We start from the raw sequence: 27,337 nt of genomic DNA, 5'->3' as shown, positions 1-27,337 counted from the left end.
TTATGATCGAGTATTGGTATGAATTGAGCTGAGTAGAAATTGAGTTGGGATTGGTTATAGCTGATTTTCCCTTGCCGGGATGTTTGTTTTGATATTGTTGTTCCCTTGTCGGGAAGTTATTATATTTATTTTGTTCCCTTGTGGAGAAGTTATTATATTGCTTTTGTTCCCTTGCCGGGAAGTTATTATATTGGTTTTGTTCCCTTGCTGAGATTCCTTGTGATTCCTTGTTGGCTTGTAAATAGGAGCGGGTGGTACGCCTACCACGAGATATGATGAAATAGGAGTGGGTGGTACGTCTACCACGAGATATGATAAAATGGGAGCGGGTGGTACGCCTACCACGAGATATAATGAAATAGAAACGGGTGGTACGCCTACCACAAGATGCATGAAATGGGAACGGGTGGTACTCTTACCACAAGATAAAATAAAATGGGAGCGGGTGGTATGCCTACCACAAGATTTGAGAAATGGGATCGGGTTGCATGCCTGCAACAAGATGTGAATCGAAAGTAAAATACGTCTTTGTTTTGTTTTTCTTATTCTGGTTAAAGGTTGGATTTTTGGTTTCCTTAAAATTGTCTTAAGATTCTGTTTTTTGTCTGTCGTTCCCCGGAGCATGTTTCCCCTTCCCAGCTTTAATTTGATTGTTCCAGTTTATTTTTCCGTTGTATATATATATAACTGCACAGGTTTATCTGGAGTCTGGTCCTGTTTATCTGGAGTCTGGTCCTAGCATCGTCACTACCTCGTCGGGGTTAGGCCAAGCACTTACCAGCACATGGGGTCGGTTGTGCTGATGCTACACTATGCACTTATGTGCAGATACCAGAGCAGCACTAGGTCAGCAGCAGTAGCTTGGGAGCCAGCCTTCAGCCCACCGAGATTCCGAGGTAGTCCTGCAGGCGATCGCAGGCCCGACAGCTCTTCTATCAGTTATTTTGTTCTGTTATCATTATACCCAAGACAGACAGTGTTCCTTATTTCAAATGTTTGTATGTAGCAATCATAGATAGTCCGTGAATGTTGTGACACCAGTTTCTGGGTAGAGGCATATGTTGATTCCGTATTATTTTGGTTTATCTTGTTTAAGTGTTCCTCTTAATCTCATATTCCGCTATTATTTAAATGTTTATCACCTGTTAATGCAAGTTGTTAAAAGGATTAAAACAAAGGAGTATAGAATTTTTTAAATTTCGTGGCTTGCCTAGCTTCTACGAGTAGGCGCCATCACGACTCTCAAGGGTAGAAAATCCGGATCGTGACAACTACATTCCTCTATATGACATGCTTCTTGTGCTAACTAAAGATATGAGTTCTTTACCAATCATATCGTAAAGCATGTTCCCTCACCAACAATGCAAAGAGAGTAATCAGCCCGCACACTCAAATATGAATCCAAGTATATTTAAGGACTCACATATTGAAAGAATTCGCCCTTTCTCGCAAAGAAACACATATGCCACCCAAGTTCGTACCATAGGCTTGCCCGTAGTATAAGATTCGACTAATTTAAGCTTTTAAAATCTAGGATCAAGTAGGACTTTATAGGTTGTAATGTAGATTAAGGGACGGGTATTCTATATTGTCACGATTCAAAATCCACTCGTCGTGATTCGATAGATCCTTGTGGTCTGGTCCTTCCTCGGACCCCCGCATAACGGGAGCTTAGTGCATCGGGTTGCCTTTAATCTCTTAGTAAATTCTTTTCAAAACTGCATTCTGCTAATTTTCCAAGGCTCTCAACAATGGTCTTATGAAATCTAATTCATAAGGAAAAAACATTAACATGTACAGAATATGTTTAAGTAATCACTGTCATTAATTTGTTTTTCTATAAATGCATTCTGCAAACTTTACTAGACTTCCAATATTGGACTATCCAAATCTAATTCATAAGTGAAAACATTAGAAAATATTTAATAGCTTTCCATTAAACAAACAACTGATTTTATTGAATCCCAAAAAAGAAAAATATATTCTTTGTTTTGTTCTGTTTGTCTTAATATGCAAAATACAATATGTTAAATCACACCAGTCAGTGTCTAAATCAATTTTCCTTGAAAATTACACAAAGTAAAAAATTAACAAAAAGAAGCTAAAAAGATTCATTCATTGATCATCAACAGATAGATTCTAAAGCTATGAGGATCCTCCAAAATGCGGCTGCACCCGTATCAGATCCTCGAAAAATGAATTCGACATACACCGGTCAATATTTTGGAAGATCCGAGCAGCATAGTTTCTAAGTACCCTAAATTGTGATCTTATTACTGATATCATGCTAAGTTATTCAACAAAATGAATTTAAAGAATCATACTAAGTCCAATCTCTTATTCAAATGCTAACAAAAAAATCAAGAATTAATTCAATAGAGAAATTCATAAATTGAATATACTTGTATTTACTTTTTCTACTACCACTGCTGCCACTGCTACCACTGCTACCACTTGTGTCAGTACTTTCACTATTACATGTTCTACTACTATCACTCTCACTTGAACAAGAAAATCTCCTTTTCCACCAATCTTTTTTCTACATTTTTTGAAGATTTTACTGACCCTTCTGGCTTAGGTGAAACTTTAGTAGTAGTTGTTTTTGGTGAATTCTTCAAATTCTTCTTCTTTGACTCCAAAGAAATTGGAAAAAACATCTTTAGGAAAAGGCTCTGATTTTCAAAACTCTTGTATTGGGAAAAATTGTATTTAAATATAAAGGTGACGTGTCGAGACACATAGACTGGTCAAATAGTCAAAGAATTACAACTAGCCAAGAGGTACGAGTTGCAACAGATACGAGCAAATGGCAGAGGAAGAGACACGGGCAGTTATTCAAATAACTCAGCGCCCGTACCTATCTAAGTCATTTATGTCCGAGAATCAAAATGAATGAATCTGACAATAGAAAAGAGTGCAGATACGTCATTTAATAGGCATTAAATGTGGAATACATTAGAGAATTTGTATTGAATGTAATGATTATGTAACATAGCATTCAATATCTTTAATTACTCATAATAGCCTCATTATGATTTGGGCAAAACGTATATCTCCAAGATATCTATAAAAGGGAGATATTTGATCAATTGTAAGGACACAAAAAAACACTATTGGAAAACTTTGGTTTACTTGTTTTTCTCTTGATTACTCTCTTGCTACTTAAATTACGTCGTTTTATACATTCTTTTGATTATCAGTAACCCATGTTCTTCTAAATTCTAGCTTTGACTAAAATTTTATTTTTTGGTTAAACAAATTGGTTCCGTTATCGGAAAACTAATAATCTATTTTCTTTTCACTTAACTTTCCTTGTTGCATCAATTATGTCGAACAACAATGACAACACTCAAGGAAACCAAGAGAACCAACAAAATCAGGGAGATCCACAGAATATTAACACTCAAGTTCCTACTCCACGAGACTCTCCACGACAATCTCGTGAGGGTACTCCTGATGGGTCTCAAATAAATGAGTATGCTCAATTTGGAAATGCTGAAGCTGTTGATGAAGATTTGCAGAAATTAATTGTTACTCAGGTTCACAAAGCTGTTGAGGCACTTGTTAATCAGTTACATGTTGCAACACTCACACCTACTCCAAATAATAACACTTTGGAAAACCCTCGTCCCGGGCTTGTTAACTCAGGCAGCGGTGGAACCCCCAGTGAATCCCAGGAGAGAGAACCATGTAATGTAATTAATTCTGCTTTACAAAATTTAGTACTAACCTTGCTGAAACAGCTCAAGGAGCAAAGTGAGCACATAGAGCAAAGTGGGGTGCCGCCCATAATCAAAGGGGTAGATGTGGATAGATATTCGCAACAACCCTGGAAGCCAAGTGCTGCTCCACTCCCAATTCCAAAAAAGTTCAAAATGCCTAATATTCCAAAATATGATGGATCAACAGACCCACGAGATCACGTGACTACATTCTCTACGGGCGTAAAAGGTAACGATTTGACTAAGCAGGAGATTGAATCAGTATTAGTCAAAATATCTGTTGAAACGCTCACCAAATGAGCGCTAAAATGGTATTCTCTTTTACCCGAAAATTCTATAAGTTCTTTTGCTGAGCTTACAGATTCTTTCATCAAAGCACACTCGGGAGCTCAAAAAGTAGAGAAAAGAATGGAGGATATTTTCAAAATCAAGCAAGGGGACTCAGAACTGCTTAGAGAATTCGTGGACAGATTTCAACGTGAAAGAATGGCATTGCCACGTGTACCTGACAACTGGGCAGCTATAGCTTTCACAAGTAATTTGAATGAAAAAAGCTCGGAAGCTACGAGGAGACTCAAAGAAAGCCTTCGAGAATTCCAAGCTACAACGTGGAATGATGTTTATAACAGGTATATCATGAAGCTAAGGATTGAGGAAGATATTGTTCCACGAGTTCAAAAAGAAGAAAAGGTAAGTTCAAGACGTGCGGAGACTGAAAAAAGATCCGATAAAAATAGGGACGAGCCTTTCATGGGACCTGCGGGAAAGGACTCACAGTCAAAGTAGGATAATCAGAGGTACGATCACAGATCAAGAAATAGAGAATCAGGTTCTTCATCAAGATTCTGGAATGAGTGAAACAACTATGAGTCACGAGATGATGATAGAAATTTAAAAGTGAGATTCGGTGGTTACAACTTCAACTCAACACTTCCGAGCTCGTAGCTGTTTTGAGAAGCATGGGAGATAAGGTTCGATGGCCAAAGGAAATGAGATTGAATCCAAACAGGCGCAACCCTGACCATTGGTGCGAGTTTCATAATGACCACGGACATAAAATAGCAGATTGCAGATTTTTACAAAGTGAAGTTGATCATCTATTAAAACAAGGATATCTTACTGAGTTGTTCAGTGAGAAAGGCAAGCAAGCTTACATGAAGAACAGGTAGGAGCCTCCAAAACCACCTTCTCCCAAAAGAACTGTCAACGTTATAAGTGGGGGTGAATACATCAATGGTATATCATATACTGCAGCTAACAAAATTTCCAAAGTAACAATTACCCAAGGGAAATGGGTGCGACATGTTTTAGAGGAAGAAAACATTACATTCAATGACACAGATGCAGACGGCGTATTAACCCCTCATAACGACGCACTGGTAATATCTTTAATTGTACATGATACTAATGTGAAACGAGTTTTGATTGATCTAGGTAGTTCCGTAAACATCATTTTGCTAAGAGTATTACGTGAGATGCAAGCTGAAGATAAAATGATACCAAAGGCGCATACTCTATCTGGATTTGATAATTCTAGTGTCCTCACGAAAGGAGAGTTAACACTCACCACATTCGCTGAAGGAGTCATCAAGGATACAAAGTTCCAGGTGGTAGATATGGAGATGGCTTACAACATGATTCTTGGGAGACCATGGATCCATGAAATGGATGTTGTTCCTTCAACCTTGCATCAAGTTATTAAATTCCCATCGCCATGGGGAATCTGTCAAATTCGTGTAGATCAACATACAGCCAGGGCTATCAACTCTGTTGCAGATACAAGCACGAGAAATGAAGGTAAATAGCAATCACAGAAGGCAGTTGAGGACACCACAACACAAACCTCAACTGAACAAGGGCAAACAGATGTAGATTCAAGGCCTGATACCATTCAAGAACCAGAAGAGAATGAAAATATCAAAACAACAATAGAGGAGTTAGAGCCTGTTGTGTTATTTGTTTAATGGCCTGATAAAAAAGTCTATGTTGGAGCCAATCTTAGCCAAGGTATGAGAGGTAAGTTAATTGAATTTTTGAAAACTAACATGGATTGCTTTGCTTGGTCCCGCTCTGATATGACAAGAATACCACCGGAGGTGATGACTCATAAACTAAATGAAGATCCATCATACCCTCCCGTCAAGCAAAAGAAAAGAAAGCAAGAAACTTTCAAGAATCAGGTGATTCAAGAAGAAGTCCAAAAATTGCTAAAAATTGGTTCCATTCATGAGGTAAAGTATCCTAACTGGTTAGCTAATGCTGTTGTAGTTCCAAAGAAGAATGGTAAGTGACGGGTTTGTGTAGATTACACAGATCTTAATAAAGCATGCCCTAAAGATTCTTTTCCACTACCACACATAGATCAATTGATTGATGCGACTGGGAGTCACGAACTATTAAGTTTTTTAGATGTATATTCAGGTTATAATCAGATTAAAATGGATCCAAGAGATGAAGAAAAAACTTCATTCATAACAGACGGGGGAACTTACTGTTATAAAGTAATGCCCTTTGATCTAAAGAATGCAAGTGCAACGTATCAGAGGTTAGTTACCAAAATGTTTCAAGAGCATTTAGGAAAGACTATGGAGGTATATATTGATGATATGCTTGTTAAAACTCAGTATTCAAAAGATCACATATCACACTTATCTAACACATTTTCAATTTTGCGCAAATTTAATATGAAGTTAAATCCCGAAAAATGTGCATGTGGCATTGCATCAGGTAAGTTTTTGGGTTTTCTTGTTTCTAACTGTGGTATTGAAATGAATCCTGCACAGATCAAGGCCATTGAGGAAATCCCTGATATACTTTCAAACAAGAAAGAAGTTCAAAGATTAACAGGGAGAATTGCAGCCTTGGGAAGATTCATTTCTAAATCATCAGAGAAGTGTTTTAAATTCTTCTCAGCCCTTAAGAAGCAGGATCATTTTGAATGGAATGAGGAATGTCAACATGCACTCAAGAATTTGAAAATGTACTTATCAAATCCACCTTTGCTGGCAAAACCAAAGGCTGGGGAAAGACTACTCATTTACCTTGCTGTTTCGGAAGTTGTGGTAAGCGTTGTTTTGGTCCGAGAAGAACAAGGTAAACAATCCCATATCTATTATGTTAGTAAATCTTTGTTAAATGTGGAGACGTGGTATCCTCAGTTAGAAAAACTTGCACTTGCAGTAATCATGACATCTAGAAAGTTAAGACCTTACTTTCAGTGTCATCCTATCGTTGTAGTAACTGCCTACCCTTTACGTAATATATTACACAAGCATGAGTTATCAGGTAGGTTAGCTAAGTGGGCAATAGAGTTAAGTGAATACGAAATTACATACCAACCTAGAACTGCTATAAAATCACAAGTGTTAGCTAATTTCGTGGCTGATTTTAGCCAGCGAATGCAATTAGAAGTATAAAAAGAATTACAGGTATTCAATGGAGCTACCCAGGAACGTGGACTTTATTCACTGATGGCTCATCTAATGTGAAAGGTGCAGGTTTAGGGATTGTCTTGGTACCACCTATGGGTGAAACCATTCGACAAGCTATTAAATGTCACTCCACAACTAACAATGAAGCGGAGTATGAGGCTATGATTGCTGGTCTAGAATTGGCACGAGAGCTTGGCATAAATCAGATTATAATCAAGAGTGATTCGCCACTCATGGTTAATCAAATGCTGGGGACTTATACAGCTAGGGAAACAAGGATGCAACAATACTTAGAAAAGGTACGTGAATTGATAAAGCAATTTCAAACCTGGAAAGTTATACAAATACCAAGGGATGAAAATGTTGAAGCGGACGCCCTAGCTAATCTCACATCTGCAGCTAATGTGGCAAGCGATGCAAATGCCTCAGTTATACATTTATTTCATTTAGTTCTCGATCCTGATAAGAATGAGGTAAATTTTAATAACTTAACTTGGGATTGGAGGAATGAGATTGTTGCTTTTTTGCAGTATGGTATCGTCCCTGATGATAAGAAAAAATCTCATGCGCTTCGAAAGAAGGCTACTCGGTACTGCTTAAAGAAAGGAAATTTATATCGTAAAATGTTCGGTGATCCCTTAGCAAGATGCCTCGGACCTTCGCAAACGGAGTATGTAATGAAAATAATACACGAGGGACATTGCGGGAATCACGCAGGAGGAAAGTCATTGGTGATAACCTTAATTAGGGCAGGTTATTACTGGCCTAAAATAGAAGAAGCAGCAGAACGTTTCGTGGCCAAATGTGATAAATGTCAAAGGTACGGTAACAATATGCATAGACTTGGGAGTTATTACATCCGGTCATCGCGCCATGGCCATTTATGAAATGGGAAATGGATATCGTGGGTCCACTACCACAAGCAAAAGGACAGGTAAAGTTTCTGCCTATACTCACTGATTATTTAATAAATGGGTGGAGGCAGTAGCATTTAAACAGGTGCGAGAAAAGGAAGTCAAAGATTTTATTTATCAGAATATCATATGCCGGTTCGGTGTACCAAAGGAGATCGTGTGTGATAATGACCCTCAATTTATTGGAGCTCAAATCACGGAATTCTTTCAAAGTTGGCAAATTAAAAGGATTACATCTACGCATTATCATCCGGTGGGTAATGGACAAGCAGAATCAACAAACAAGGTTATTATCAATAATTTAAAGAAACGATTAGAGGAATCAAAAGGTAACTGGCCTGAAGTGTTACCTGGAGTTTTATGGGCATATCACACAACTGCAAAAACAAGTACAGGAGAAACACCATTTTCATTGGTTTATGGAGCTGAGGCTTTAATTCCATTTGAGATAGGGGAACCAAGTACACGGTTCACACAGGCGACACAAGAATCTAATGACGAGGAGATGTGGGCCAATTAGATTTACTCGAGAGGAGGAGAGAAGCTGCATTAATAAGAATGACAGCACAAAAGCAAGTCATAGAACGATATTACAACCGAAAAGCACGCCTCAGATTCTTCAAAGTGGGGGACTTCGTGCTTAAAAAGGTTTTTCAATCTACAAAGGCAGCTAACGTGGGTAAATTAAGTCCAACATAGAAAGGACCCTATAGAGTTCGTGATATTGCAGGAAAGGGAGCATATGAACTGGAGACAATGGATGGCAAGATACTACCTTCACATTGAAATGTTGTTCATTTGAAGAGATACTATTTCTAAGGAATACCCACGGTCAGGTATCACCATTTTAAATTTAATTCTTGAATTGTTAAAATTTTACTAACGATTTTAGATGATAGGCAAAAAGCTAACACGTACTAAATGATGAGTCACGACCTGTAAGGCACACAGAATAACCTAAAATTCCTGGCCTAGGGTTACAATTATTCTGATAGAAATTCAAACGGGTTAAGCAGTCTTCATCTATAATCCGAGTCCCGTATGTTTTTCCTTTTCAAGAAAAGGACCAAATGAGAGAAACTATCAAGTGCTCGAGGCTTCATACTTCAACACTCAAACACTTGGGGGACTACATAATATACACAGACATGTGTATAAAGAAGGCAAAGAAGATTGAGGAAAAATCAAGCCTAAAAAAGTCAAGTGCAGAGTAAAAGTCACAAAATCACGAGATGGAGCCACGAGCTAAGGCCAAAGAAAAACCTCACTATAGTTAGGGTAAAGGCTATGTACTAAAACGGGTTATAAGGAAAAACCTCGTGTCTATTATTCTTTTTTTGTAAAAATCTGTTACAAGAAAAACAGTTACGAGAAAGTTATATATGTAATTCAAATACATGTAAAGTATTATTCAAAACTTGTCAAAATTATTTCAAAGAAACATGTGTGTTCCTATTTCGTTTATCGTATGATACCACCATTATGAAGTTGAGACATCTTCTTCATTAAGTGTCGAAATATAAAAGGGCCCTCTTTTATAAAACTGATGTTTAAATTAGTTAGTCATGAGATTAACAGAAGTATTTTCAAAGAACAAAAATGCAAATTATTCTATAAGTCCTTAAAAATAAAGGCAATAATAAAGCAGACAGAAGTTTAAGATAATAACATGAAAAACTTCTTAATACTTAAAAACTGAAGACTAAGTACAGACTTAGTCATAAAACTATGAAATTATTTATACAAATTGCCCCATAAAAGACTTGGGGACATTCATTTCCAAAATCAACCCTCAAATGAAGTTAAGGGTTTGATTACAATTTTTCAAAATAGAAACGAAAACAAAATCATTCAAATGATTAAGACTGGTCACTGAGAAGTTTGTGGAACTGAAGTAGGAGCATTAATAACAGCGGGCTCAATTTGGGCAGGTGCATCAACAGATCCGGTTTCAACTTGGGTTGCAACAACAGGCTCGATTGGGCTTGAAAGAGTTGAGATACCCGTATCAGTTTCAACATTCACGGGAGCTTCAATCACGGGTGAAGGGAAGTCCTGAGTTTGCTGAGCTTTTTCAATGGTTTCATTGATCTTAGCTAACTCCGACTCCAGGTTGAAGTTTTCTTGGCTAGCTTCAATTAGGGTATCACGACGTGAATTCAAAAATGGCCAACTTACCTCAACAGCAGATTTTTCTTCAAGGGTCTCATAATCCTTTTCCCAATCAGCAATCTCATTCTTTAGCTCTTTATTTTCAGCCAAGGTAGAGTTATAAGAAGCTTGAAGAGAGTCATGGGAGCTCTCTTATGCACGCACCTTATCAACATAGACTCGAAGTTCTTCTTGTGCTTGAGCTAAGCTTTGCACGAGCTCCCCAGCGTAAACTTCTTTTTGACTCAAAAGAGCCTTCAACTCTCTGTTCTCTTCACTGGCCTTAGATAGTTGCTCTGAAAAGGAGGATTCGAGACATTCTTTTTCTTTTTCTGCTTGGCTTGAGGAAGCATTTACAACCGCTAACTCTGAAGTTAAAGCCCGCACCTGCTGCTCTAAGGTATTCTTGCTCTCTTGTAAATCTTCCATATCAATTTGTGCACTCTCAAATTGTCCCTTCCAATTGATCGCCTCCAACTGAGAATCACGTGCTATCTTCTCTGAATCACGTGCTACCTTCTCCAATAGGGGGATTCTGTTCATGATTTCCGTGCCGATAAGATTGGCCTAAAAAAGGAAGGGAAATAAGAATCCCAAAGATAAAAAACTTTTACAAAGTAAAGAAGGGAGAGAAGGAAAATACCTTCGAAGTGGCATGCACGATATCATTCATTAGAGTCAGGGAACTATGACTATCCAGCTTTGCCTTTTCAATTAGGCCAATTAAAGGCTCCAGCCATACATCTGCCTGACTTGACTTCCTCAAAAGGCTGCTATCAGCAGGAACTTCAATAGTTACCCTCCTCATAGTAGCACTTCTACTTGAAGAGCCCACTTCCGTATGATGAACGATAGGAGGGGGAATTGTCAAAGGAGGAGTGGTAGAAGAAGTGAAAACAGTAGAAGAAGGAACAGAAACAACTGGGGCTGTTAAGGAAGGAATCACAGGCACGGGAGTTGAAAAAGAATATAAGGTATTTCATCTAAAACAGGCCCTAAACTTCCACTACCAAAACCACTGATGAAAAGTTGATCAATAGACTCACGGGTATCATAAGGAGTGACGTCATCGTCAGAAATTATTACTGGGGTTTCAACAGGTTCGGTAAGAGAAACAGAAAGACAAGGGGAAACTTCAGCTTCGTCATCACAGACGATGCGTCTCCTAGCTCGTGGCCTCATCACCAGGGAGCCCCCATCTTCCTCTTCAACAGCTTTCCTTTTCGCAGAAGAAGAACCCAAGACTATTTCTTGGGCTTTTTCTAAAGAGATCGGGCCCCCGAAGGAGTACGGATTCCCGAAGAGACACGAGAGGCCGCAACTGCTTCAGCAGTAACTCATCGAATAGCAAATCCTGATAAAAAGAAGGATGGAAGTTAGAACAATAAAGAAATATATATATATATGCTTGAAAGATAAAATAAAAACTCTTACCATGAGTCTTTACTTTCCAACCGTAACGGTTAGAAAGTGTTCTCCAAGATCTACCATCTGTTGGTGCGGTCTTCAGCAATTTATCTACCCAACCACGAAAATTGGGAATGTCCTCCACAACTCCCATGGTTGCTAAAAAAAAAGGGGAGCAAAATTAGAGAAGTTGATAAACGTGAAGAAAAAAGGCACGAGAAGGATAAAAGACTTACGTGCAAAATTCCACTTCTCAGGGAAGGGAATGTTATATTCACCCACTAAGCCAACAGTGGGGGCAGCAACAAACCGGGCATACCAGCCACGGTCCTTGTCATCTTCAGGGCTCACCAAAACCCTCTAACTCCTGGCCATTAGGGTAAAAACGCTATTGCGGAAAAGCCTAGGGGAGTAAAGATGAATCAGGTAAGGGAAAGTAAAGGAAACGTCAGCCATATTGGTTAAATGCCTCAAACAGGCAATAACCCTCCATATGATTGGACCAATTTGACCCAAACGGACATTAAAGAAACGGCAAAATTCAAGAATGACTGAGTCAATAGCTGGTTTGAACCCTAAAGTGAAAGGGTATGTATATACAAAAGAGAACCTAGTTAAGTAAGAAGTAATTCTCTGATTTGGATTAGGGATAATAATGGGAAAATCATTTCTCCAATGACAGTCTTTGCGAACTACAGGAGTCAAAACTTCTGTAATTTGAGTGGGGTAAGCATCAGCACGATCTAAAGCGGAAACCTGGTTTCTAAGAGATTCCATATCATGGTAAAAAGATAGTTCTGTAGGGACTATCTCCTATATTAAAGGCTCACATAATGGTTCACAAGGTTCTTTACCCCTAGAAGAAGATTTGTGAGAAAGGGAACCTCTGGTTCTAGAAGAAGGACTAGAACCAGGAGAAGATATAGACGAGCCACCACCACGAGTAAACCCTAAGCTACGAAGCCTACGTCCCCTTCTATGCCTAATGGGGGCATTGGGGAAGGTATCAACAATGGGAACTCTCCTAGAGTTAGGGTTTGGTGAAGACATGGCGAAGAAGAATAATGTGAGGAAGAAGTGAACTGAGATTTGAGGAATTAAGTGTTCAATAAGCTTTATGTGATAAAAAACAAGGAAAGAAGTTACATTTATATTAATAAGCAATCGCCAAAGGTAAAAGTGCAGCAATGGAAGGACCATAATAATGATAACTGGCACTTCGTGAATAGTGGAGCCATAAAAATGCCTTGAAAAGGGCTGCAAAACTGCAGAATCAATGGAAAAATGACACGTGTACGGAGCATTAAATGGAAGCGACAATTGAATCGTCAATTTTGCCATAGCATTAGTAGTGACAAAAAATTCTCTTTTAATGAAATTCACTTCCCAAATATTCAACTGATGAATAAATGGAAAGTGGGGGGACTATCTGTATTGGAAAACATTATATTTAAATATAAAGGTGACGTGTCGAGACACATAGACTGGTCAAATAGTCAAAGAATTACAACTAGCCAAGAGGCACGAGTTGCAACAGATATGAGCAAATGGCAGAGGAAGAGGCACGGGCAGTTATTCAAATAACTCAGCGCTCGTACCTATCTAAGTCATTTATATCCGGGAATCAAAAGGAATGAATCTGACAATAGAAAAGAGTGCAGATACGGCATTTAATAGGCATTAAATGTGGAATACGTTAGAGAATTTGTATTGAATGTAATGATTATGCAACGTAGCATTCAATGTTTTTAATTAATCATAATAGCCTCATTATGATTTGAGCAAAACATATATCTCCAAGATATCTATAAAAGGGAGATATCTGATCAATTGTAAGGACACAAAAAAAACACTATTGGAAAACTTTGGTTACTTGTTTTTCTCTTGACTATTCTCTTGCTACTTAAATTACTTCCTTTTATACATTCTTATAATTATCAGTAACCCGTGTTCTTCTAAATTCTAGCTTTGACTAAAATTTTATTTTTTGGTTAAACAACTCTCACTTCTAATCATCTTCCCTTTCTTATTTTTATTACTATTACTCTCTTGCCTTTGTATGCTCTTCACCCTTTTGTTGTTCTAGACTAGTTGTACAAGTAAAATTTTCCTCCACTTTATTTATTAAGCATTCTTCTTGATCAGATTCCAAGACTCTATTTTGCTCAACAAGATCCTTATGAGACAACCCATAACAAGATTCAAGCATGTTTTTGACTATTTCCAAAAGTTCAAATTGGCCTCTAGGTATAGGTATAGCTAAAGCTCTGCGCGGTTTAATAAACCAAGCCTAGAAACAGAGAGCTAGCAAGAAGCAATGGCATTAACATGCTCATGGATTACAATATCGGCTATTATTTTTTAGAGAATCTAAAAATATACGATGTTGCCGACATAAAACAAATGAACAAATAAATTAAATGTGTTCCCTTACTAACACCTTAAAGGATTAGGTATACAACTATTTGCTTTATTTTAGTAGTTATGATGAAAAAATCAAACACAATTAAAAAAAAAAAAAAGCTTATGATTGTTTTATAATTTTGTCGTAATTAAAAATATAAAATAATCTAAATTGGATAATTAGCCTCTACATTATTGTTTAAAGTCCTTAATGATGACTTTTAATGTATACTTTTCCTCTATTTCAACTCCTGCTCGATTTGTTTAAATTTCAAATTTTCCTATATAATTAAGTTTCCCTTGCTTTAACTAAACGCCTTGCAATTAATTTGGGAGCTAAAAAACTTACTATTTTCAATACTTGTGATGTCTAGTTTAAGGATAAAATAACACAATACAAAAAAGAACTATTGAGCAAATTTTAATGTCTCGGAAATTGAGGATGCTGGCCAAATAAATGTGTGCACAACCAAAGTATGCTAAGATTAAAGCCATAATTGGTAGTGAATTTTTGTATATATATATTTTGGGGCATGTATATATATTTCAATGCTATATATTGCTAGCAAAGAATTAAACTCTGAATCTGAATATTACTCTTTCCGGTCCACAATAAGTGACCAGTTTACTTTTTTCATTTTGGTCCAAAATAAGTGTCTATTTATGTAATCAAGAAAAATTTTAATTTGTTTTTACTCTTTTACCCTTATGTGCATATCCCTAAAAAGTTTTCTTACTTCTCACATTAAATATTTTATTAAGGGTAATTTAGTCATACTAGGTATTTTTGTATAGAATTTAGTATTTTCTTAATTGGTGTGCTAAACGCAAACTCATCATTTATTGTGGACCGGAGGTAGTAATTAATGATTTGAATGAATGAGGCTATGAGGATCCGATTTGAGGCTTTTATAGACGTAGTTAATGGCCTAAGATCCTTGCTAGGACTATATATGAATGGGAAAATCCTTTTGGCCACACCAATTTTGGCCAGATTGACCTAAATGGGGTCATTTAAGTTATTTTACGCCCTAATTAGGGTTTCAATCAAATTTTTATACCCAAAATACCCTTTGAGTAACCATTTGAATATTTCTCTCCCACCATTAAATATTTGTATTACCAATACATGGAAGATCTCAAGGGTTCAAACTCTATTTGTCTTGCCAATATTTCTTTCTTTTTTTTTAACGTATTTCCATCCTTTTTCTTTTGGTAGTATACACTCATATAATTCGAAATAAGTCATCTATATACATGTATATAATTATGTATTTCGTATATGTTTAGCATTTGAGTGTGTATTCCATATATTTTTTAGTAGGTCTTCAAAGCTCTGCTATTTAAACACATGATACCCTACTTAAACAAACCCTAGATGGATCCTATGTTCTTCTAAGTTTAGATGGCCGAAAACATACTTAAACAGAACTTCATTTAAACTCATATCCTTTTCTAAGTGTGAGTTAATAGATTAAGGATGCATTCGAAGAAGAATAGTGCTTCAAAAGTATATGTTGTATTTTCTAGTAAAAGGCCGGGAATATACTACTCATGGAGTGAATGTTCTCTTATGGTTATCGGGGTTAAGCGTAGCATCTTCCAGTCTTTCAAGTCTCACGATGAGGCCATATCGGCGTTCGATGAATTTGAAAAGTCTGTTGAAGGTCAACAAAAGCTCAAATCTATGGTGTTTGTTGTTTTTTGTGGTATGAAGCCGGGAATATACAAAAGTTGGTCTGAGTGTGTTAAAATGCTTGTTGAAGTTGAGGGTAGCTAATTTCATGCTTTCCAATATTATGATGAAGCCTTAGAAGCCTTCAATAAATTTAAAAAAATAAGTTTTTCACAGGAAGAGTCATCTTCAATCTCGGCCATTGAAGAAAGTGAGAAGTGGTAACAAATGAAAGTGCAGCAAGTGCTATTTCATCTGCTATGTTAGCGGGGAGGATGTGACGACCCGACCCGTCGTCTCATGAGTTACCGCCCCGTTTTCCCCATTTCCTATTTCTTTATGCTTCATTATCAGTGTTGGGCGTGAACGAGTTGATTTGGATTGGTTTTAGTAGGAAATGAGACATTTAGCCTCTTTAAGGAAGGTTTGTTTTGGAAAAGTCAACTGGACGTTGACCTATGTGTTAGAGGGCTCGGATTTGAATCCCGATGATTCGGTTAGCTTCAGGGGATGATTTGTGACTTATAAGTGTGATCGGAAGTAATTTTGGAGGCCCAGTGTAGAATTAGGCTTGAATTGGCGAAGTTAGTATTTTGGCGAATTTCGGTTGATAGGTGAGATTTTGATCCGAGAGTTGGAATGGAATTCCGAGAGTTTCTGTAGCTTCATTAGATGATTTTGGATATGTTTGCAAAATTTCAGGTCATTCGGACGTGGTTTGATCGAGTTTTTGATCGAAAGTGTATTTCAGAAGTTTTTAGAAAATTAGGCTTGAATTCGATGAGTTTTGGGTAATTTGATGTTGTTTGAGGTGTTTTGATTATTGGAAGAGGTTTTAATATGTTACGAATTATGTTGGCATGTTTGGTCGGGGTCCCATGAGGCTCGGATAAGTTTTGGAAGAGTTTTTGGAAGATTTTTGCCGTTTGAGCATAAGCATGTAATGATCCAAAGGTCCATTTTTAGTTCTAGAGATTAAAATTTTATTTCGAGATTTCTAGAATTTAAATAATGAATTATAGGAGTGATCTAGAAAGTTTGGTCTAATTTCATCAAGTCGCGATTGGGTTTTTGACACGAAACATGAGTTAATTGTTTAACGAGCGAAATGGATATCGCACTGAGCAAACGAGCTCCGAATTGAGTTTTGATTGAAGGACTATGTTTGTATCATTATTTGTGACTCATAGGAACAAGAATCATTGAATTCCGAGTTCGTATGATGGAGTTAGAGCCATTTTAGTAAAAAGAAAAGTGCTCAGTGTCAAGAACTAGGGCTTAAATTTTTAAACTAAACAATTAGGATTTTATGGGTCATTTGAACTCGGATTTGGGAGTTCTTGGTATGTATAGACTCGTGGCGAGACAAGGAATCCGGTAATGTTAATTTTCTGATTTTTCGAGACGTGGGCCCGGGGCTCGGGTTTTGTCAAATTCGTGAATTTTGATATTTTTTGATTGCTTTCAATTGGGTATTGTCTCTTTAGTATAATGCGACATATTCGTTTGACTTTGGGCAGATTCGTCGCATGAGGAGGGTAATTTGAGAGGCAAGGGCATGACGAGCTAGACTTTGACCGTCTTGAGGTGAGTAATTGATGTAAATGATGTCTTGAGGGTCTGAAATCCCGGAATTTCACATCGTAACGCTATATTGAGGTGACTTGCACGCCGGATAACGGGCGTGAGGTAGAGAACCATTGGGGATTGTGACTTGGTCCATCCCGAGAGATTTTTTTACCGTGTTTTCTACTTGAACTAAATTGAGAATCATCCTTACTTGGATTTAATTATTACATTTGGGCTTCTTGCCAATTATTTGAATCCTTTAGGGATTAATATCACTACTTTCGCATATTTTGCATATCATTTGACCTCAGTCCAAGGTTTTAAATACTGTTTTGCAAACTCAGCCATCTTTCTAAGATTTGAAAACTTAAATGATATTTTTAAATGATATTTCGGGCTGAGAACTACTGTTTTACAAATGCTCAAGGGGCTTATGATGATTTCTGGACTGAGCATGGATCGGTCTGCGCGCCGCAGTAGTGTTATATTGATATTGAGGCCGAGAGCCTGGTTGATTACATTGATATTGAGGCCGAGAGCCTGAGTGATTATACTGAGATTTATATGAGGCTGAGGGCCTTGATTTTATGCCACGAAATGGCTTGATATTGCGCCTGGGCTGTAGGAGCCCCTCCAAAGTCTGCACACACCCCCAGTGAGCGCCATCGACGATAAATAAATGGATGGCTCGGGCTGCACGCCGCAGTGGGTACTAGAGTATACCATCATATGCATTGCATTGCACCCATGCATTTGTTTTTATCTGTTATACATGTCGCAGTATTTGGTACTCTGACTTAATTGACTTGTTGCTTCACTATTTGTTGTTCTAAACTGCCAGTTATAGTTTACTTTGTATTTTCCCATGATTTCTTATTCTCAGCCTTTATTTATGTTTATTACTCACTAGGTCGGAGTACTCACATTACTCCCTGCACCTTGCGTGCAGATCCAGGTACACCACAGGCTAAGTAAGGAATTGTTTAGCTGAGCAAGCAGTATCCGGGAGTATTGAGGTAGCTGCATGGCGTTCGCAGCCTTGATCTCTCCCTTCTATCTCTATCTTTAATTCCGTATTTTTCCTAGACAGACTTGTAATAGGTGGATATTCTGTATTAGAGGCTCATATTCGTGACACCGGATTTTGTTGGGCTATGGTGTGGTATTTTAATTGAACTTCCGCAGATTTTATTATTAATTATACACTTGAATGAAATGACTTAGTAAATTCTCTGTGCTATTTATCTATAATCTGAATAAGAATTTGGGATTATGTTGTTGAATGGTCGGGCTTGCCTAGCAGTGTGTTGGGCGTCATCATGACCGGGGTTGGGGTCGTGACATATTTATTGGGTTGAAGCTGTCTGAAAATGTTGGAAAGTAATTATGTCAATTTTAGGTCATATGTTATCTTGTGTTTGAAAAGTGTTTGTTATTTCTATTTGGTGTGCAAGAGTTGATGACTTTGTTTTTATTTTTGAATATCAAGTTTTGTAATGAAGTTGGGCATGATTATTTATGTTCAATTTCTTCATTATTTCATTATCTATGAAGTTCAAATTTTGTGATTTCTTTAGCATTTCGATCATGTTTAACCTTTGGTGTGATCTCTGTCCGGTTAATATATGTGGTTTATGAATTATGTAGATTTCAAAAATGTAATAATAAACAACATTTATATAAATATTTGCAGCAATCGGCTTAGGTGACACTTGGAATCCTTGTTGATTAAGCTTTCTGGATTAGTTTTTTGAGAAAACAAATTGTTTTAGAAAGATTTTTCCAACATTTTAGTTTCACTAGAATTAAAACCGGACTTTGTGTTATTTAATTTTATGATATATTTTGGTTTGATTTTTGTAAATAAAGAGAAACAATTTTATGCTGGTTCTAATGTTTTTCAATTACATGCAAATAATTCCAACTTGTTACTTGTAGAATTTTGTGCTAGTTTAATTTTCTGAATTAAAGCTTTTAAAACTGGTTAAATTCTTTGATATCTGCATATGTTGAGATCTAGATAATTCACAGTGAAATTAAATTATACATCTTCTTTCGTTTTGATTTTCTGAGATATTCCTTAACTTTTTCATTAATTTAGTGAAATAGAAATTTTACCTACACTATGTTAGTATTATTGTTATAGCTATTCTTCCTTAAATTTATTCTTTTAATATTAGAGTAAAATTTTTTATATTGTTATAGATAGGCAAAGTGACCATATTTTTACCTAACAAAATTAAAGGGTATTTCTTTTGGTTCCATAATAACATTAAAATAAGAATCAAAAGTATATAAAACAGAATAAATACTAAATAAGCATTTTTATTGATTAATTGATAATTTCAAAATATTTCAAATAATATTTGGAAAATACTTTTAGCATACCATGCTAATAACATAGAATGCATCACAAAACAACCACAAAAAACACAAACTATTACTCTCCACTCTTTTGGTTAACAGACTTTGAAACCTTGGAAGCGGTTTCAGTATCACTACTTATAACAATTATAGGAGTATTGGGTTCTTCATCTTGCTCCGCTAAAAGTTCCTCAAGCATGTCGTAGCAGAAAGTGAGCGGGTAAGAATCAAGGAGAAGACGTTTAATATAATCTGCTCCGATTTTTCTTGTCAGACGTAGCATCAACAGGTTTGTCTCCGTCTTCAAGTTCCTCAACTTGTTCCTAACATCTTGGTACAGGATGTTATGGTTGACGGGCGAACCATGTAGAGGTTCATCGACAATTTTCTTAGAAGGGGTTCTTTCCATTGTTATTCAGAGAAATTTGAATTCTAAAAGATAATTTGGATGAATGAGATTAATTATATATAGATTTGTATTTATAGTATAATATTTGAATATTAGGGTTAGGGTTTGTCTCTTAAAATTTGAATCACAATCTTTAATGAACCTTTTACAATCCTCAAAAAAGACTTTACATTCTTCAATGCATCCGTTTAGTTTACCCAAAAAAAAATTCATGAGCTCTTCATCCAACTGTGAGAATATCCGGTTGGATAATGTTTTCCAGTACCTTTTTTTCCTTTAATTTTTTTTTACTAAATTTTTATTAGAATATATTTTTTCCAGTAAATATTTTTATTAATTTTCTCTTATCGAACTTATTAGCATTCGATATATGCTTTAAGATCCAACTAATATTTGAAGCATGGTGCATTAAGGTACTACAATCAATAAAGGAAAATAAAATATTGGAGAGCAGGATTTGGATTTGTAGAAATTAAAAATTGTCAAATGATTATTTTTTTCATTTGCTAAGTTTTTGTAAATAAAATTATCCTATATTATGTTAGGTGTGACATCCTAATATATATGTTTTTTGAATCCCTTTTTATGAATCCCTGGTTCTTCCACTTTTAATTTCCATCGTTTTATATGACAATGTTTGCTTATCTGATACAAAAATTAAGAAAATATTTAATTAATAAATTATACTTGTAAAATATCCTAATGAAAAATTCCAGTAAAATCACAAAAGAATTTCTCTTCTCCATTCCAAAAAAATCCGATTGTAGGTTACCATTGAGCTTCTCATGCCTACTATTTGGCTTGTCAATGCACCATTTATTAGTCTCAAATATTTAGCTTCTCAATGAAGCATTTATTTTCTCAACCGTTTTAGTAGTGTGTAGGTAGAATTAGGTTGAATTTTAAGTCCAATATTTTATTCTCAACCGGTTGGAAATATGTTGTTATATTAGGTTGAATATTCTAGGATTAGGGTTAGGGTTTATTCTCAACCGATTGGAAATATGTTGTTACATTATACTATAAAAATAGTCTTTGAAATTGATTTCAAACGTATGAAATGAAAACTGTTATAGCAAATCAAAAGTACAGGTAGCATAACTAAATCAAAAATAAAAGGTTAAAGATAATAAAGGGATAGAAAAACACAAAACACATCCTAAAAACTAATCAATTTCAGCCGGATTACGATCATGAGTTCCTTCTCCCTTCACTTCGACATTGAAGTCAACATATAGTGATGAAACATCCACCAACGTAAATTTGACGACGAAACCTCGCTTGACATAATTATCCAAAACAAAAAGTTTTCAGCCTTCTTTGAACTTTCTTCGATCACCAACACTCATAGATACAAACCACTCTTTGCCACGATAATGAAGAAGCGCGGTTTCAACTGTTCGAGGAAGATGCTTGTATATTTTTCTTGGAATATACTGGGAAAAAAATAATTTTAGTAATTTTTCGGAAAATATAAAGCTTAAACACAAAAAAATATATACAACACTGATGCATAACCAGAACGTCGTAGTTGATGTATGAATTAGTCATAACCACTTCAAAAGTTGGAGGATTCTCTTCTTCATCCTCACTAATAGAAGAGTAAGTTAGGCATCGTTTGGTAAAGTGAGAGGCATCCATAGTTAGTGTTTGTAGGATAGTGTATTTTTAGGTCTTTAATGTTTGAGTATATGAGACTATACATTAATAACACACCAATCCATTTAACTTCCCCATGGTGCATTAATGATAAATAATTTAATTATTCTAGTAATTTAATTTTTTGAATGACAAATAATTCAAAAAAAAATACATCGTCTAATATGAAGATTGAAAGTTTATAACATAACATTTCTAACACAAAAAAGTATAACAACCGTAACTAAAGGTTTGAATTTAACACAAACACATTCTAGTACCAAGTAAAAAATGGATTAGTACAAACATGATATCTGTCTCCCTTCACGTCCACATTGAAGATAGCACGCAGTGGTGAGACATCAACCAACGACGAAACCTCGCCTGATAAAATTCTCCAACACAAAAAGTCTCCAACCTACCTTGAACCTTTTTTGATCACCAACGCTCATAATTACAATCCACTATTTGCCACGATGGTGAAAATACGCGTGTTCTAATGTTGGAGGAAGATGCTTGCAGATTTTTCTTGGAATATACTAAAAAAGGAAAAAAAGACAATACTATTAAGTTTTTGGAAAATATAAATCTTAAACACAAAAAAATATACAATACTGATGCATAACCAGGTCGTCTTAGTCAATGCATGAATCAGTTATAATCACTTCAAAAGTTGGAGGAATCTCTTCTTTAATATCACTGGTAGTAGAAGAGTAAGATATGTCATCACTGCTAGTAGAAGAGTAAACTAAGGCTCGTTTGGTTGAGAGAGAGGCATCCATAGTTTAGGGTTTGAGTATGTGAGTGTTTTATGTGACCATATTTATAGGGGCCAAGTCAGTCCAAAAATATATATCAAACACCCTCCTGATCAAAAAGGGTGTATTGAATGCTAATTTTCCTGTCAGTGAAAAAACAACCTATTTTTGGCCACGCTATATGGTTTTGTTTGAAGGGTATACTGAATGCTAATTTTCCTGTCAATGAAAAAAATAACCTATTTTTGACCACACTATCTGGTTTTTGACAAGAGGGGTTGCTCTGATGGTAAGCAACCTCCACTTCCAATCAAGAGGTTGTGAGTTCGAGTCTCCCCAAGAGCAAGGTGGGAAGTTCTTGGAGGGAAGGATGCCGGGGGTCTATTTGGAAACAGCCTCTCTACCTCAGGGTAGGGGTAAGGTCTGCATACACACTACCCTCCCCAGACCCCACTAAGTGGGATTATACTGGGTTGTTGTTGTTGTTGTTGTTGTTGTTGTTGTACTATCTGGTTTTGTTTGAAGGATGTATTGTTCCTGTCAGTGAAAAAAATAACCTATTTTTGGCCACACTATCTGGGTGTATTGGATGCTAATTTTTCTGTCAGTGAACAAAACAACCTATTTTTTACCACAGTATCTGGTTTTGTTTGAATTGTCATAATTAATGGTGTTAGTTGAATTGCATTTATTATTTTAGGAAAAATGTGAATAGTCTTTACTATTGTTAGTTGAATTGCATTTATTATTTCGGTTACCAACCCTTTTTTGAACTGAAGACTATTCACATTCCAACCATATAGTTAGGGTTTGTAGTTAGGGTAGTAGAATAATGTATTGAATGAAGACTATATTCCAACCATATAATGAAATGATACAAAAGCGATAATTGGAAAATACCAAAATAGAAATTTGATAACTGGAAAATAAAAGTACACATTACATAATTAGATAAAATTAAATAAAAGCTAACAAAAGTTAAAAATAACACAAAATGGGAAGACAAACATAAATTTAAATACTAGTTAATTTCAACTGGATCTTCGAGAGTTCCTTGGCCTGTCACGTGCAATTGGAAGACAACACATAATTGTGTAATTTCGACCAACTCAAATTTAATTAAACAACCCCGCTTGATGTTATTATTCATCACAAAATATTTCCAACTGTCTTTGAACCATCTTCGTTTACCCATGTTAATTTCCATAAATCAAGGCTCGCCATCATATCGAAGAATCGATGTGTTATGTGATTCAGGAATGTGGTCGTAAAAATGTTTTGGAATATGCTGCAAGCAAAAAGAAAAAAAAATTGTTTGAGAATTATTTTTTCCAAAACAAAATCTAAACACACATATTAAAAAAGATTAACAATATGTTTTTTCGGAAGGATAGTCTTTACCCTCAATTTGTAATATTGAGAACTATCTTTTTGAAGTAATGCAATTTGGAACAACAAAGTTGTTCAACCACAGGTGATTTGTAGACAGATACAACCAAGAAAATGTATACTTGATTGGTTGAGAGATTAATAATGTTTTTCTTTACACCAAAAAAAGTAATACAACACTCCCAGTCTATGGGATATTCTATAAATAAAAAAAATAAAAAAATCTGTTTGTTTGATATTTTATTACAACCAGATCTGTTTATTTGAAACTGAGAGATTAATAATATTTTTCTTTACACCAAAAAAAAAAGTAATACAACACTCCCAGTCTATGGGAAATTTCAGAAATAAAAAAAAATCTGTTTGTTTGATATTTTATTACAACCAGATCTGTTTGTTTGAAACTGATTTTTTTTGGTTGAAACTAGATTTGCCCCTCTTTGAAAACCAAATTGAAACATCACCTATTTCGTTTATGATTCTTTTGCAAAACCAAGTCGAAAAACACAAGCATTTAAAAAAAACAGAATTTAAAAAAAAGATCTCATTTACCATATAATCTTGCTTGATGTATGAATCCTTCATGGGCACTTCAAAATGATGTATTTTTATCTTCGTCGTTTTCATCAGAGGAGTAGCCGGATGGGGATAGTTTGGTAGCGCTGGGAGAGGGGTCCATGGTTGGGTTCTAAGGTTTGTGTAAGAGTTAGGGTATTAAAAGTTGTCTGTGCGTGTGTGAATGGGTATAACTATATATATACACACATTTAAATATATAAATTAAATAATTTATTTAAGATAAATAGCATTTCACCACCTGACTCAGACGAACTTCAAGTAAGGAGATATTCCGTAAGATTAATTTCATTATATATATATATATATATATATATTTAATTTAGTAGCCGATACATAATTTCATAACATTATGGTCATACGTATCGGCCACTAATTCTTCGTAGAAACTATATAATTCACTTGCTTTAAGGTTAATTTCATTATATATATATATTTATAGTTATATTAAACGTCTATATATATGTCACAACCCAAAATCCCAACCCGGTCGTGATGGCGCCTCTCGAGAGGACAAGGCCAGTCAATCAACAAAACAGTACATCTCTTTATAATTACTTAGCAGGAATAAGTCAAAATCATGGGCAATATAATCTTAAATGCGAAATAAACGTGATAGAACAAGGAAAACTCTCCCAACTTAGCCCGAAATCGGGGTGTCACAAGTCATGAGCTACTACAGAGTTTACTAATATTTTACAAAGCCTGGAATTATCATAAATAACAAAGATAAGGGAGAAAACGGGACTGTGGACATCAACAACTACCTCGTTACTCCTAGTCACCGCCTGGTCTGGAAAGAATCAGCGCTCAGGAGCGAACTCAGCTCTGTCTGTATCTGCACACATGGTGCAGGGAGTAATGTGAATACTCCGACCCAGTGAGTAATAAAAATAAATAACGACTGAAAACATGAATTCTCATAACGGCACAATATAGCGCTATCCCAAGCAGGAAAATCAGTTATACAGTAAAAAAGTGAGTATCAGATAATTCTTCTTTTAAAACAGTAAAGACAAATAATTTCCACAGTAAGGATAAATCAAAAGCTTGCCCCTCGGGCTCAATATGTAAATCTCAGTATAGTATCAGCCCATCGGGCTCACTCCCAACTCACCAGCACACAACATCAGCCTCTCGGGCTCACTCCCAACTCACCACACACAAGCAACGGCCTCTCGGGCCCACTCCCAACTCACCTGGGTACCCTGCGCTCACTGGGGGTGTGTACAGACTCCGGAGGGGCTCCTACAGCCCAAACGCAATATCAATAGGCCTGAAAGCCTTCACACATCACACACGAGGCCTGAAAGCCTCCTCATATAACACTCGAGGCCTGAAAGCCTCCTCACATCACTCAACATATCCTCACGTATGGCCCTCGGCCTCAATCAGTCCAGAAAATAATCATAAGCCTCTTGGGCATCAGTAAAACAATAGTGCTCAGCTCAACAACGTTATAAATATCATTAAATCTCAAGTTGAGTCTAAATGTAGCTGAGTTCACAAAATAATATAATTCAATTGGACTGAGTTCAAATAATATTTCAATTTGTGAGGAAAATAGTGATGTAAATTCACAAAAAATTTCAAATAATTGGCACGAAGCCCAAATATGGCAATAAGCCTAATCATAGTGAAAAAACAATAAATCTTTATCAATTACGCGGTAAAAATATCAACTGGATGGACCAAGTCACAATCCCCAATAGTAAATGACCCCGCGCTCGTCATACAATGCGTGTCTCATCTCAACATAGCAGTATGTTGTGTAATCCGGGGTTTCAAACCCTCAGTGTATCATTTAAAATCATTACTCACCTCAAGGCGGTCCAACGTCTACTCCGCTATGCCCTTGCCTCTCGAATTTACCTCTTCGTGCGTCGAATCTGGTCAAAACCACAACGAATACATTACAATAGGCTAAGGGAATATAACCCAATCGAAAATACTCGAAAAATATCGAAATTCACGAAATTCGCAAAACCCGAGCCCCGGGCCCACTTCTCGAAAAATTACGAAAGTCACATCACTGGATTCCTCGTCTCGCCAGGAGTCCGTACATATAAAATTTACCAAAATCGGAGTTCAAATGTCTCCTCAAATCTTCAAATCGTATTTTCAAATCCCTAGGCCTAAATCTTCAATTTACTCCTCAAAAACATGTAATCTAGTCGGATTATTTGATGATAATTCAATATTATGGAGTAGAAATGATCACAAGCGACTTACCTCAAGATTTCCCAAGATTTCTTGCTAAAAATCGCCCAAAATTCGAGCTTGGAAGTCAAAAAAAATGACCAAACTCGGACTGCTGGACATTAAATCTGTCCAGAAATTTTCGGTACTGTTCACGCGGGGCACTGTTCATGCGTGTGAGGTCACTGTTCACTGTTCATTGCTGCAGAAAATACAACAGCTTTTAAGAAATTTGCAGCACAACCATTTTTCACTAAAATGGCTCTAACTCCATCATACGAACTCGGAATTAGACGATTCTTATTCATATGAGTCACAAATAATAATATGAACACAACACTTCAATAGAAACTCAATTTGGAGCTCGTTTGCCCAGTTCAATACCCATTTCGCTCGTTAAACAATTAACTCACATTTCACGTCAAAAACCCAATCGCGACTTGATGAAATTAAACCAAAATTTTCATATCAGTCCTATAATTCATGATTTAAATTCTTGAAGTCTCGAAATCAAATTTGGATCTCTAAAACTAAAAATGAACCTTTAGATCATTACATTTATGCTCAAAACGGCAAAAACCTTCCAAAAATGACCCGTTGGGCATCCGAAAAACACCCGAGGCCCCCGGGTCCCCGACCAATAATACAAAGCAGTCCCAAAATACATTACGGACTTGTTCAAGGCCTCAAATCACATCAAACAACGCTAAAATCATGAATCAGCCTCCAATC

The sequence above is a fragment of the Nicotiana tabacum genome, chromosome 1 (assembly GCF_000715075.1).
Source record: "Nicotiana tabacum cultivar K326 chromosome 1, ASM71507v2, whole genome shotgun sequence".
NCBI classification, from domain to species: Eukaryota; Viridiplantae; Streptophyta; class Magnoliopsida; order Solanales; family Solanaceae; genus Nicotiana; species Nicotiana tabacum.
Note: the sequence above shows the minus strand (reverse complement) of the source record.